Source organism: Planococcus citri, chromosome 1, assembly GCF_950023065.1.
Source record: "Planococcus citri chromosome 1, ihPlaCitr1.1, whole genome shotgun sequence".
Classification (NCBI taxonomy): Eukaryota; Metazoa; Arthropoda; class Insecta; order Hemiptera; family Pseudococcidae; genus Planococcus; species Planococcus citri.
The window spans coordinates 61,552,043-61,565,291 of record NC_088677.1 but is presented as its reverse complement, the minus strand read 5'-3'; the positions used below and the strand labels follow the sequence as shown (position 1 = coordinate 61,565,291).

At 35.3% G+C, this 13,249-nt stretch overlaps 1 protein-coding gene across 4 annotated transcripts in view; it reads right to left on the bottom strand.

Moving 5' to 3' along the window:
- The window catches only part of LOC135833205 (neural cell adhesion molecule 1-like), a 623,372-nt gene that overhangs the window by 164,238 nt on the left and 445,885 nt on the right, over positions 1 to 13,249 (bottom strand). The gene's annotated exons all lie outside the window — the stretch shown is intronic.

Below are 13,249 nucleotides of genomic sequence, written 5' to 3'. Positions count from 1 at the left end.
TAGAAAGCTTAAATTAGGATATGATGATCACATATGGGGGTACTGACCATGCAATGGCATGATTTTGGATCCTCTTTATCCATTTGAGGCCATATTATGCCCCTCCAAAAAAGTGACTTTTCTGTAATTTTCAACTTTGACTCTCCCTACTTCAGGGGTCAAGTTTAAGTTCGAAAAGAATCCCATTCCCCAATTAGAACAGGTTCCAAGTCATAAAATGTAAAATTATTAAAATCACGTCACTTTGAGGGGGTTGTTGCGCCACGCCTTTGGGGCTAACGAAGGGGGTTCCTTTCGATCAACGCAGATAAGTGTTGATGTTGTTGTTTACAATATACATTGTACATATATCTCATCGGTCCTCTTCTATATCTTTTTACATACAACACAGACAAATTGTACGTAGCTCACGAATTTTATTAAGTTTCGGTTGATAAGAAAAAATATTCGACAGCTCGATAATTATACCGGAATCTTAGCATCGCTGTTACGCTGTTTTAAACATTTTTCAGCTGAAATAAGAGTATAGAAGGAGAAGTAGTTAGAAAAAAAACAGCTCGTTTTTTGCCTCGGTAAAACGTTTTTCTTCTTTTCAGCTTTTTTTTTTCTTTTTTTTTTTTTTAGTAAATTTGTAATCAAAAAACAAGGTATGCGTTTAATTGCTTTTAACTTTGAAAAGGGCCTAGTCGTTTGCTTTTATAAAAACCCTTTTTATTATATTATTAAATTGGTTGAGAAAAGTTTATTATGGCAGTTTTCAAAAGATCCGAGTGAATTTTCCAGCTAAAATTGTATATTCTTCCTCAATGTTTTAAGATTATTTTCAATAAAATCACAGCGCAGGCAAGTTTTTCATCGCAGACGATGAATTTTCTTTCTGTATAAAAACTTTCTCGGCGGGGTGTTCCCCCCTCCCCATTTGCACTTTCGCCCGAGCTTTTTTGTAATTTTACACTCGACGAATATTTCTCGCTAATTTTTTCCAAATGTGTGCAGATAAAGAGCCGCAGCAGTCGTTTGAATGGCGACCTTTTTCTCCTTTGATTTACCTACTAAAAATACGTACCTACTTTACGCGACCCCTTGTTAGCGCGATCGAGTCGCGTTTTCCTTTTCAACTATAGGTACTAATTCTTAATATTTGAGAATGACGACGAAGACGTAAACGAAGAAGACGTGTAGGCGTTAATTATTTTATAAATGGATGTTTACCTTAGATATTTTCCTATACTATACCAGATTCTCGGTTGAGCGTCGTAAGTTTTTCTTCTCGAGTTATTTTCGTGTCTCGTTCCAGAGAGACTTATGAATAATAAGATGAAGTTTTTAAACGCCGAGAATATATACTTATATTACTTACGCTGATACGCGCCCAAACACAAGCAAGTGAATCAAACTATAGGTATATGAGGTACCTTGAAAACGACTCTATAAACTTGGGAAATTTTTTCACAAAATATAGCTACTCGTAGTTGAAATTTTAATGCGAGATTATTCCACGTATGGAATTTTAATCGGATTACGATTAATTGCGAAGCGATCTGCATGATTTATACGTCTTTCAGAGTAGCTAAATTAGCATGTTTTTAGCTAAAATGAAAGTATGAAAATATTGCCTGGGATACTTAAAGGTTCCTTTGATGGGCTAAAATTGGTCATACGTATAAAGGGTGTAAAAACACAATGTTGTGAATTTTTTCGTCTTTGAAGTCGAAGAAAATCGAGTAGGTATAATGTAAGAATTGGAAAAAAAATTTCAGACATTTTCAACGAAGGGAAATATTAAGATCGATTCGAGTTACTTTGTGGACATGGAGCAAAAAATACTGGCAAAGGAATCGAAATTATTGTATCCGAAATCGAAAAAAATTTCAGATAAAGAAAATGTTAAATTGCAGTACATAATATAATACATAGGTACATACAAATAATATGGACGGCCTTTTCAAACCACAAAAGTTGTCTCGTTACATCAATCAAAATTCGAAAGTAAAGAGAATTTAGCGTCTATTAAACATAATCCAAGGCCACATACTGAGTTGTCCAAAAATAACAGGTTTTGATTTGTTTTGATAAGCCAAACTGGGAAAAAATTCCCCTTAGTTAAAATTGAATAACAATCGAAAAAATTTGCGTTTGAGTTATTATTTCAATGCGGAATGAAAGATTCTCTCGTGTTTCATTGAAACAATCACGTAAACGTAAATTTTTCTAATGATTATTCTATTTCCAAGCAGAGAATTTTATCTCCTTTATTTCTGATAAAATAAAAATCCCTTATTCTTGGACACCCGGTACATCCCCCCTCTCCTACAAACAGTCTTCAAATTCAGAATTTCATTTTGTTTTAAGAAAAAATCAAGCCGTCTATGCTTTCTCGCTGATTGGCTGCTTTAGTGCGCTTGGATTTTTATTCAAAGAGCCGTCCACATTAGGCATAGATTTAAAATTAATTTTTCAATATAAAAATATCTGAAAAAAATTTGGAGACCATGAAAGACGCAAAAATTACAACAGTTCAGCATTTTGTATTAAGTCAGGAATTTTTACCCACATGACGATATGTCTTGTGCAATTAATGATGGAAACCTTTCTTGTGGCAAATTTCACGTGGAATAATTTTTTTTACTATGATATTTCTCGTAAACGTACAATAAATTTCAAGAGAAAAAAGCCAAAAAACAGTTTTGGGCCTCTGGAGGGAGGTGTCACCCCCTCAAAGGCAATTTTCAGCCAGTGAAAGAGAGGGGGCTTTGTGGCTCCATGTATCTGGTACCATCCCAGGTTCATTAAACGTAATAATTTAATAATTCGTCAACACCACAATCTCATATCAAACGTAATTTCAGGTACAAATATACTCCTGCCACACTACGTTTTCTCAAATTCTACCCCTTCACCCTTATTTGAACCGGTATCGATGTTGGAAGAAAACACTGATACGTCTTTAGAATCCTCATGAAATTCTGAATATTTTTTATTTTAATTGTTTTTCGATTGCAAATTATTTTACCCAAAATAATTGTGTAGGTATTTGGGCGATTTAAAAAAATTGAAATCGAAAAATTCGACTTTGGGAACCACTGAAATGTTGAAGGTCACTGGAGATGAGTGGTCGCGGGTTGATATTTCAAGAATGATTCCATATGAGTAATTTGAGACCACAACCACCTCTCTACCCCCCTCTCGGTGAAGACTCATTGACCAAAGTACGAAAAAGAACAAACGTACTCATTTTCTCAAAATTCTAGGTAAGTACTAAGTATATCTTTCCGGGTCCGCTCTTTTGCGATTTTGAATCGAAAGATAACATTTTTGAAACGCTAAAAAAATATTTTGTAATACAGTGGTACCATTTGTTGGTCATCATTGCCACTGTCAGAAAATCGAGATAAAATTCTTATAACTTTTTGAAATTGGCAATAATGACCCAAAAATGAACACTACAGCATTCCAAAAAATTTTCCCAGTTTCAAAAATGATATTGACATATTTTGAAGCTAAGTATTTGAATTTGAGAATAAAATGTTTTCAAACACGAATTTACCCCCAAGATAAACGATTTGCAGATTTTCAACCGCTCAGTAGAACCCCAACAGTGATCTTTAATTCAAATCGCAGAATCTCAAATTGCATCACTCGGAACAGGACTATTTTTTCCCAAAACAGGTTGGGTAGGGGCACGAGCAAAAACACCACAATTTGTTTATAATTTCTTTCTCTTTAAAGATCCATTTATGTCCTCTCTGGGGGCACCTCGGGAGCTGAAATTTTTTTTGATTGACTCCAAACTCAACGTGAATGTTTTCATGGAGTTTGGTCAGAATCCTACGACAACTTACCGAGGTGAATTTTTATTTCCGCAAAGTCTCCACCAAAATATGAAATTTCATGTTTTGATTGAATTTGCAGGGCAAAAAACATTTTAAAAAATACAACAAGTTCGTCCATTATTCTTAATTCTTAACGTAGAATTGTTCTTTTTGTAGGTGCCTATTTTGCTTCATTAGATAGGTAAAAGCACTAACTAAGTACCATGCTACAACTTATTATACGAACGTCTTGAGAAAAGCAAAAAAAAAAGCTTCTCTCGCATAATTTACGTTCGTTGAACCAGACTATAGCGTGAAAATTGGTCATAATAACTCGGCGAGCATCGTACAGCCGTTGGCTGGTAAAAATTTCCTCGTATTTAATTATCGCTCCACTTACCAAGTATCCGTACCTATCTACGGATCCGACGGTATGGTATTTTTGTAGCTCTCATTGTACTTAGTACATGGAGCGAAGACGAAGGCGAATTGATGAAATAAAGGCAAAAGAAGAAAAAAAAAACAACGATGAAGAAAAAAAATGAAAAACAAGACCCAGTCCTTAAGATGATGAGAGAAAATGGGTAAGTCTTCGTATACTACGTACCAAGTACCTCAGTAAAATGCGAGCGAGTGAGAGATCCCATGCAGTAGAACGAAGAAGAGAAAAAAAAATACTTAGACTGTACGAAATTACGTGTAGTGGGGGGCAGGGGGAGCTACAGAACCGCGTATTTTCAAAATATTACCGGGCGTTATTTGACGATATCTTAGGTAAGATAACGAGGTAATTAATGTCTGTAAGATGGTGCAGCTTAGTACTCGAGTACTCGTCTGAATGTAATAAACATGCTCGGTATGCTGCATACTTAAAGTGGAAGATATCATAAAACAGAGTCGTTGGAATTTTAATATAAAAGGATCGTCAATCCTTCTTTAGTTAGGTTCCTTTTGTATTAAAAACGAAAGGTGCGGCATATTTTTACGCTTATCTGAAATTCATTCTTTTTTCTTAGTTTTAATTTTCCTTTCGCCAATTTTATTCGTCTCGGTTTTACCAACCGTTCGATGAATCCGACGACGAGAGAGTCGAAAACGTTGCAGAAGCGGCATACTACAGGAGACATAGGGGAGGGCATGGTTCGCGATTAGACCACGGTGACGATGACGACAGCCGAGCCAACAAAACGGTTTATATTCTTTTGAAGATTTTTCTTTTTAATTTAATGTTGTGTCGAGGAAAAATATTAAAAAGAAGAACGAGGGTAAGATGAACTGTGTACCGTACCTCGTCGTCGTGCAAAGGATGGAGTAAAAAGAGTCGTTCTAACAGTAAGAACGGCGAATTTATCGGCTAGATAGTATTTTGTCACCGTTATACAGCTTTAGAAGGTTTAATGCGCAACGTTTCATTAATTCGGCTTTTATTATTGCCAACAAGTCGCAGTCGCAGTTGCAGGGAGGTGTAAATGGATTTTTCTTTTATCGTATAACCGTATACGATGGGCAATATCTGTTATTTTGTTTAGACCGATTATAGTACGCGGTATATCGTATAATGCAACAAACGATGGGATGTATGTACGGCTGTAAATTTCGCTATTAAGCTTAATGATCGTAAATGACGTATGTTGGTTTTATACTCGAGTATATCAAACAAAATACGCCACGTTTTAATTTTTTTTTCCTATTTTTTTATTTTTATTTCACGATGTACCTACTCGTAATGTGTACAATACATGCAGTGTTTCGACTAACAGGTGAATCCAGAGCCTATATTATACCTGTATGCTCGCTCTTGGCTCTCCTATGGTTATAAGCTATGATCCTGGGTATTATATGAGATTAACTTATGTTATATCGTACCATTATCGACCAATTGAGATCAATTGGTTGGAAAGATTGTGGGTTTTACGTGCAATATTGATGTTTTATTTATCGGATATTGCAATTATTCTTATTAGTTGTAACTATGGATGGTGGAAAATTTTGATTCCACATTTTCACCAACGTAATTTTCTCTACTGAATGAGCATTTTTTGCGGTTTAACGAATTTATGAAATTTTCATTTTATGAAAATCCAAGTTCCGAAATTTTGTATTATGGATTTAATAAATTCAGAAGCAAAAATTTTGCCTTTGGTGGCTCATTGGAGTGTTTTAAAAATCCAACAAAGACAGACCAGAATAATTGGATATAGCCTATATAGAACATAAGTATAGCTTAAAAGGGTGTGCTGGTTTTTTTTTTTGGAGCATGCAAAAATATCACCAACCACCATTTCTTAGCATTCAAGTAACATTTTCAATTTTCAGTAAATTTGAAAAAAAATTGGGCCAAAAATGAAAAAAAAATCAAAATTTACCAAACTGACCTAGAAAGCTGAAATCCAAAATTTACTATACACTCCAATTTGAACATGCTGAGTCAACTGGAGACGGTTTTATGTCGTTTTGAAGCCTCCAGCAACGTTTTGAGAAATGCAGTTTTCCAAAAAAAACACCATAAAACTTGTCCAATTCAACTATAGGATGTATGTTCGTGATAAGTGCTCGTTGGTACCCCACTTGACCCATTACATACAATTTTACCATTTCATACGTGTTAAAATTATTTTGGACAGATTCTATGATTTTTTTTGAAAACTGAAATTTCTGAAAAGTTAATGGAGGCTTCAAAACGACTTAAAACCAGCTCCAGTAGACTCGACACGTTGAAAAGAGTGTAGAGTAAATTTTTGTTTTCTATTTTAATTTAGCAAAATTTTGTAAAAATTATAAGTTTCAAAAATCTACTGAAGGCTTTGAAACAATTTCCAATTGATTTAGCGGGCCGAAAATATGATATAATAAGGTATCCCAAATTTCAGCTCTGTAGGTCAATTTGATGAATTTTAGTTTTTTTCTCATTTTTTGCTCTAATTTGATTTTCAAAAATCACCAAAAACCGAAAAATGCACTTCAGCACTTGAAATTTTTGCTGATGATATTTGTATTTGTGTATGCTCTTTCTACGTATCCAACTTTGTCCGGTTTCCTAAATAGCCTAGTTTTCCCGATTAAATTAACATTGGCCATGATCCATTCATTTGCACGTATAGAAGAACTAATAGAGGTTCTGCAAAAGAGTTAGTAAATGTAAGCCCGTGTTGCTAGTACTTGCTGTGTATTATAAAAAATTAGTAATTATATCCCACTCAGCAGATTTTCTATCAAGGTACCCTGAATTACTCCCCTTATAATAAGTAAGTCTACGAGAATCATCCAGCATTCCTCAAATGTAGATACTAATGGTACCCCTGAGGAACTTTTAAAAATTGATAAAATCTTACCCATACGGACAAAATTTTCATTCAAGTATAAAAAAGTCAACATTTGAAAATTCAAAAAAAAAATTCTTCATATTACATACACATTCGATTATATGTATTATGTATGTAGTTTATGAAAATGGGAAATGAAATTCTGGCTGTAGCAGAGCGAGAGCGAAATTTTAAGAAAAAATTGGTTCAAAGGCAAAACAACACTTATTTTGATACGTTTTAAAAATTTTCATCCGCAATCACCTCCATCTTCGTGACTGTGCTTTTGTAGAGGAAGGAGGGGTGGTTTATTTCGAGTATTAACATCGCACAAGCAAAGTCAGAACTGCTGTATCATTAAATAAATCATTACTTATGCGAGTACCTAATTTTAATGTATTTCTAAGAGGATCCATATTCGTTTATAAATTACGTATTCAGTAAATGATGCAAATCCTGGAAGCGTTTACTTTTCTTTGAATCATAATTTGATTTTTTTCCCCCGAAAAAATCAATAGTATAACGATAAATTTGACGCAAAAATGAAGAAAATTTCCCAATGATTTCGAATTTTGAAAACTATTTACAACATTAACCCAAATTTGGACGAAATTCGTCAATTTTTTTCTCGATTTACTTTTATAATTTCTATTTAGAAAATTCAATCAAGTCTTTTTAGGAACCCGTAGTGCACAGAGATAAATCTGGTCAAGATAAGATTTTTAATAATTATATTATCGCTGCAAATTCGACGTTTTTTCGAACGACGAACGGGGCAGAAATTTTTCATAACCCTTTCAAGGACGAGTTTTATAGAGTCAAACCAGATATCTACAGAATGGTAGACACTTTGAAATTAGTGCAGACGAAGGCATAATATTCAAATTAACAGCAGAAGAATGGAAGAATTTACAGCATACTTTTTATTATAATCGATCTTATTGTCCAGAGTTCACCAAAAAATATACCTACGAAACATTGAAACCAAATGAGTGGACACACGTTATCCACTCGTATTTCTTTGAACAAACGCGGTTGGCCTTGTAAAATACAATACCGATGCTGCAACATTCGTGATGAAGGAAAAATCTATCTGAATTTGTTTGGATTTTGTACTTTCTGTCGTAGTGAGTTGACAGAAAAAATACTATAAAGGCCTGCCGATGAGGCCATGGTGGAAATCTCTTGCCTTTATGAAGGAGAGGAAGATCAAATAAAAAGAAAATAACGAAGAAACAGGACGACGGAATCACAGAAGATCTGACTGTTGAAACAGAGACAGCAAGACTCACCTGCGAATTTATCCCCGACGTGAGGGTCAGACTAAGGAGCGGGCTGGTGGTAAATACCGTACATAACCCAGCTCCTGATAGGACATGGAGACCTCGGAATGTATCTAAACTGGAGGAAGAAACCAGACTGACTATTTGATATGAAAAGTCCACATTTTCGTAATAAAAATATTCAGAGAGGCGAGCCCAACAGCAGGATGAGGTCACGATATTAACTATACTCATTAAAACATGCAAATGCGGTAACACAAGGTAAGCTTTTTTTTAATATCCAAGTTATGTCATCTAATGTAAGTACCTACCAACTTACAATAAGGGAACACTCCCACATGATAATCTCTGATTTGAATGAAAGGATTGGTGGAAAGAGGAGCTCTAGTCAGAAAATGGGAAAAAAATTACAAATATTCATCTGTCCAGGGTATCAACTTCCATTGCTCAAATTTTGGCCAAATACAGTCTTCTAGATACCCGATATAGACTCATAAAATCATTGACCAAATCCGACCACCCAGTCAGAAAACAGGATTATCACTGTTTTTTCTCACGTTATGAATGAATTCGAAAAATGACCGTTTCTCCTCACCACATGAAATTTTGACCGAAGAGTCTGCGCTTGAAATTAAATCGACTGATACTATCGTCGGCCGGATCTGGAATTATCATCAGAAACCAAATTTTTGTCCATCTGGTTATTTACTTATAATATTATGACATAGGGAAATTTGAAAAACCAGTTTAAAAAGCTCAACTGATGAAGTTCTAGTGCTCAAATTTTGGCCGAACAGTCGGTGCTGGATACTTGAACGACACATATGTACTACCATTGGCCGGATTCGGTCGTCCAGTCAGAAGACAGCATTTTTACCTGTTTTTTCTCATTTTTTCTGTTAATTCGAAAAATTGCACAAGAAGTTCATTCGGTGAAGTATTAAAAACAGTTTCTAGAATTTCACAACGACATGTAAGTATAAGTCACCAGATGGGCGAAAAATTCGGTTTCTGATGATAATTCCAGATCCAGCGGTAGTATTAGTGAATTTAGGTATCAAGCATAGACCCTTCGGCCGAAATTTCAGCTTCTTAAGTTCATATTAACTCAGTGTTTATACGTACAGTATTATATGATTAGGTTCATCGTCAGACGTTTAGAAACGATGGCCAAGAAATACCAAGAATCACAAGCCGAGTGCAAACTGAAATTTTGAATTGAAAACAAATGGAAATGTTTTCTAAAGTATGATGGTCTTTGACTGGAATCAAATTTAGACTGGTGGGAAGAGGACCTGATTTTTTTGATTTTTGGCGAGCGATTGAAGTCAAGCTCAACTCCGAAAATGGGAAAAAATGACAAATATTCATCTCTCCAGCGTATCAACTTCCAGAGTTTTGGCCAAAGACAGTCTTGTTGATACCTGACAGACTTAACATCATTGACCGGATCCGGCCACCCGGTCTATTAACTCAGTGTTTATACATACAGTATTATATGATTAGGTTCATCGTCAGACGTTTAGAAACAATGGCCAAGAAATACCAAGAATCACAAGCCGAGTGCAAACTGAAATTTTGAATTGAAAACAAATGGAAATGTTTTCTAAAGTATGAAGGTCTTTGACTGGAATCAAATTTAGACTGGTGGGAAGAGGACCTGATTTTTTTGATTTTTGGCGAGTGATTGAAGTCAAGCTCAACTCTGAAAATGGGAAAAAATGACAAATATTCATCTCTCCGGTGTATCAACTTCCAGAGTTTTGGCCAAAGACAGTCTTGTTGATACCTGACAGACTTAACATCATTGACCGGATCCGGCCACCCGGTCAGAATACTGGATTTTCTACTCTTTCCTCATGTTATGTATGAATTCGAACCACACGTGCACCTATTATCACAAAAAGTAGGGCTCAGGGCTGCATTACACACGCAAATAATAATGAAATGAACATAAGTACTCGTCAGAGTTCTCCTATAAGGCTCGAAATTTGAGAAAATTTTCAAAGTAAGGAAAGAATAAGTAAACTAGGAAAAAACAAGCCATTTTCTCAAAAATACCTGAATATTTTGTTCCATGATTAAAAAATGGTAAAAATGACAAACGCAGAACAATTTCTCAAATTTTGAAGTTTCCCTCCAAATTTATCACCACTTGGTAAAAAAAATTCTAAAAATTGTGAGGTAGCATATGCCTTGGAACTCCTTAGGCGTTGCCACATATCATATATCTGTCCGCGTCTATGTGTATAATTACTCCCTACTCGTAAGCCCTACTCACGATGGGAGTGACTCGATCATCCGAGCTAGCATCAAGCCTCGGAGGAGATCGAGCAGCTCTCATCACTTCTTAGGGAATCGTAGGTGCCGAAAGACCTACCTCTATTTAGTCACAATTGGGAGACAGTCGGTGCCGAAACACCTTCTTTATCCTAACATAGTCGTTGTGGTGTAAATTATTGAATATGATAATTTACTTCTGTCTAATTTGGCCAATTTGCGGAAAGCCTCAACGGTCCAGATATTCGTGTCAGCCTTTACGTACTTTGGAGTAATTCCTTCATAAAAGGATTATTCTGTATTTCTATTTATCAGTTTAATTAAAATAATACAACCCACGGGCTTTACATAAAGATTCGTCGCGAACGCGTCAACTTTATCATCATTGTGTCGTAAGTACAATTACCAATTATTGTTAACTTACGTATATTATGTACAGTCTCGTTATTTATACTTTAAGGTACGATTAATTAAATGTATTGTTAATTGTGTGTAAATGTAAGGTGTGTGTTTTAATTATATCAAAATACACGAAGTCTAGTCATAGGTGTTGGTCTCGTCTTAATTTATTTATTTACCTCCGAACGCCGTAAATAAGTTAATTCAGGTATCTACATCTATAGCTAGCTTTGGTACCCATTTGGCCCTTATGGTCAAATGGGCCTAATTTTGTAAGTGTTAGAAGTAGTTAATAGTCCGAAATAGCTATCCAGGTAACTCAGGAAAGGTTGGATTAAAGCCCCAATCTTACAATAGGTCTAACTTCCTTTACATTGGCACCCTCAAGTCAAAAATATTCTCTTAGGTGTTAATGCAAATTCTCTATTCCTATCCCTATTAATTATTATCTATCCCTTTACAAAATTCATAGTTTCAAAAAAAAATAAAATAAAATGAGGTAGGAATAAATGAGAAATTCAAAAATTTTGATTTATAATACGAAAAAAAAGTCATTTTCTCAAAAACACTAATTCAATATTTTTCAGAAGAGTCTCAAAATTTTTGTTTCGTGATTAAAAAATTGAAGAAGTGAGTAGAAAGTGCCAAACAAACAGGACATCATGAAAAAAAAGGAAAACAGCAGAACTTTCTGAAGGACACTATTTTCAAATATTTCATCCGTTGGGAATCAAATAATTCGTCTCATCACTCTTTACCGAGAAATTGTTACGGAATGAAAGTAAAAATGGCTCAAATCATTTCATTTTCCGACTTTGAGGAAGGAGAGTTGAGTTGATAGCGTTCTTATTAGTTTATTCATAATAGCAACCTCTGGAGTGTATTTTGATAAGTCACATGATTTTTTCCTCGCTCATATTTTCGTGCATTCGCTCATAACATCGTCAATAATCATATATCAATTACAACTTCAAGTTGGAATGTATTCATGTAAGTTTGTAAGTGATTATTTTTTGTCAGATGACACGTTCAACTCCTACGTGGCTACTTCAGTTGTATCTTCGTGATGTAGTTTGACGATTTACGTAGCTATCGTATTTTTACAAGGATATGTACCAACTGAACTAAAATAATATTGCAAAACCCTACCTCTAAATAAAATTCCAACTTGAAAAAAACCACCACGCGTCGGACCCAAAAAGTTAAAGACGAACACGAAACCGATATTTGAACGGCGCTTTTCCACATCGTAATACACCAAGGCTCCTTGGTACATACACAATTGGATTATAAACGTTAATCATTTCCACAAATAACGCGTGCTGTGGCTTTACAGTCGAGTCGAGTCGAACAGTGATTTATAAAACGACAATATATCGGGCCAGGGCCACAGTCACAGCCCTTGGCGCATATACACAGCGTGCTTAAAACTTGACAATTTGTTCGTTCCGATGAAAATATGTACCACAGATTACACACATCCGTATAACATACTGCACAGTAATAATATCCTGTCACCATATAAGCCATATTTCAACTTAGACAAAGTATCCCTTTAGCCATATAATACATCCCCATCAATCGTTAAAATGTGACCGCATACGAGATGACACCCAAAATACCAGAATATCAACACGAAATGCAATTTCTTTCGCATACATTCGGGGGTCGACTTTCTTCGGCTATCTTATTTTCTCTTTCGGAGGAAAAGTTGAAAAAAAAACGACACCTCGAACACATAAAATGAATCTCGCAGCAAACACGATTATAGCAGCATTAAAATGAATTTCGGTGAGAAGCACCCTGCACCACCACGTTGCTTGTCCGAAAAATACAACGTACAGTATAATCTGTAAACGCGGCCAAAATGTACACAAAACGACCCTTGTTTTCAAACTTAATGAAGCGGAAATAGATTTAGCGAATTTTCGACGCTAATTCGCTCGTTGTACATCTAATACAGCAGTCTACACGAAGGCACGGGACTGGTGGGGGAGAAAAGAAAGAAACACCTAGAAAAAAAAAGGGGTTACATTTTACAACTTGTTAAAAAGAATATGTTCGCTGCGAGAGTGGAGTATGAGGTCCATTTTTAGCAACGAAAAAACCCCCGCTAATAATAATTTCATTTTGCGAAATGTTGCACATGGGCTAAGTGACGCCTCGGGCTCGA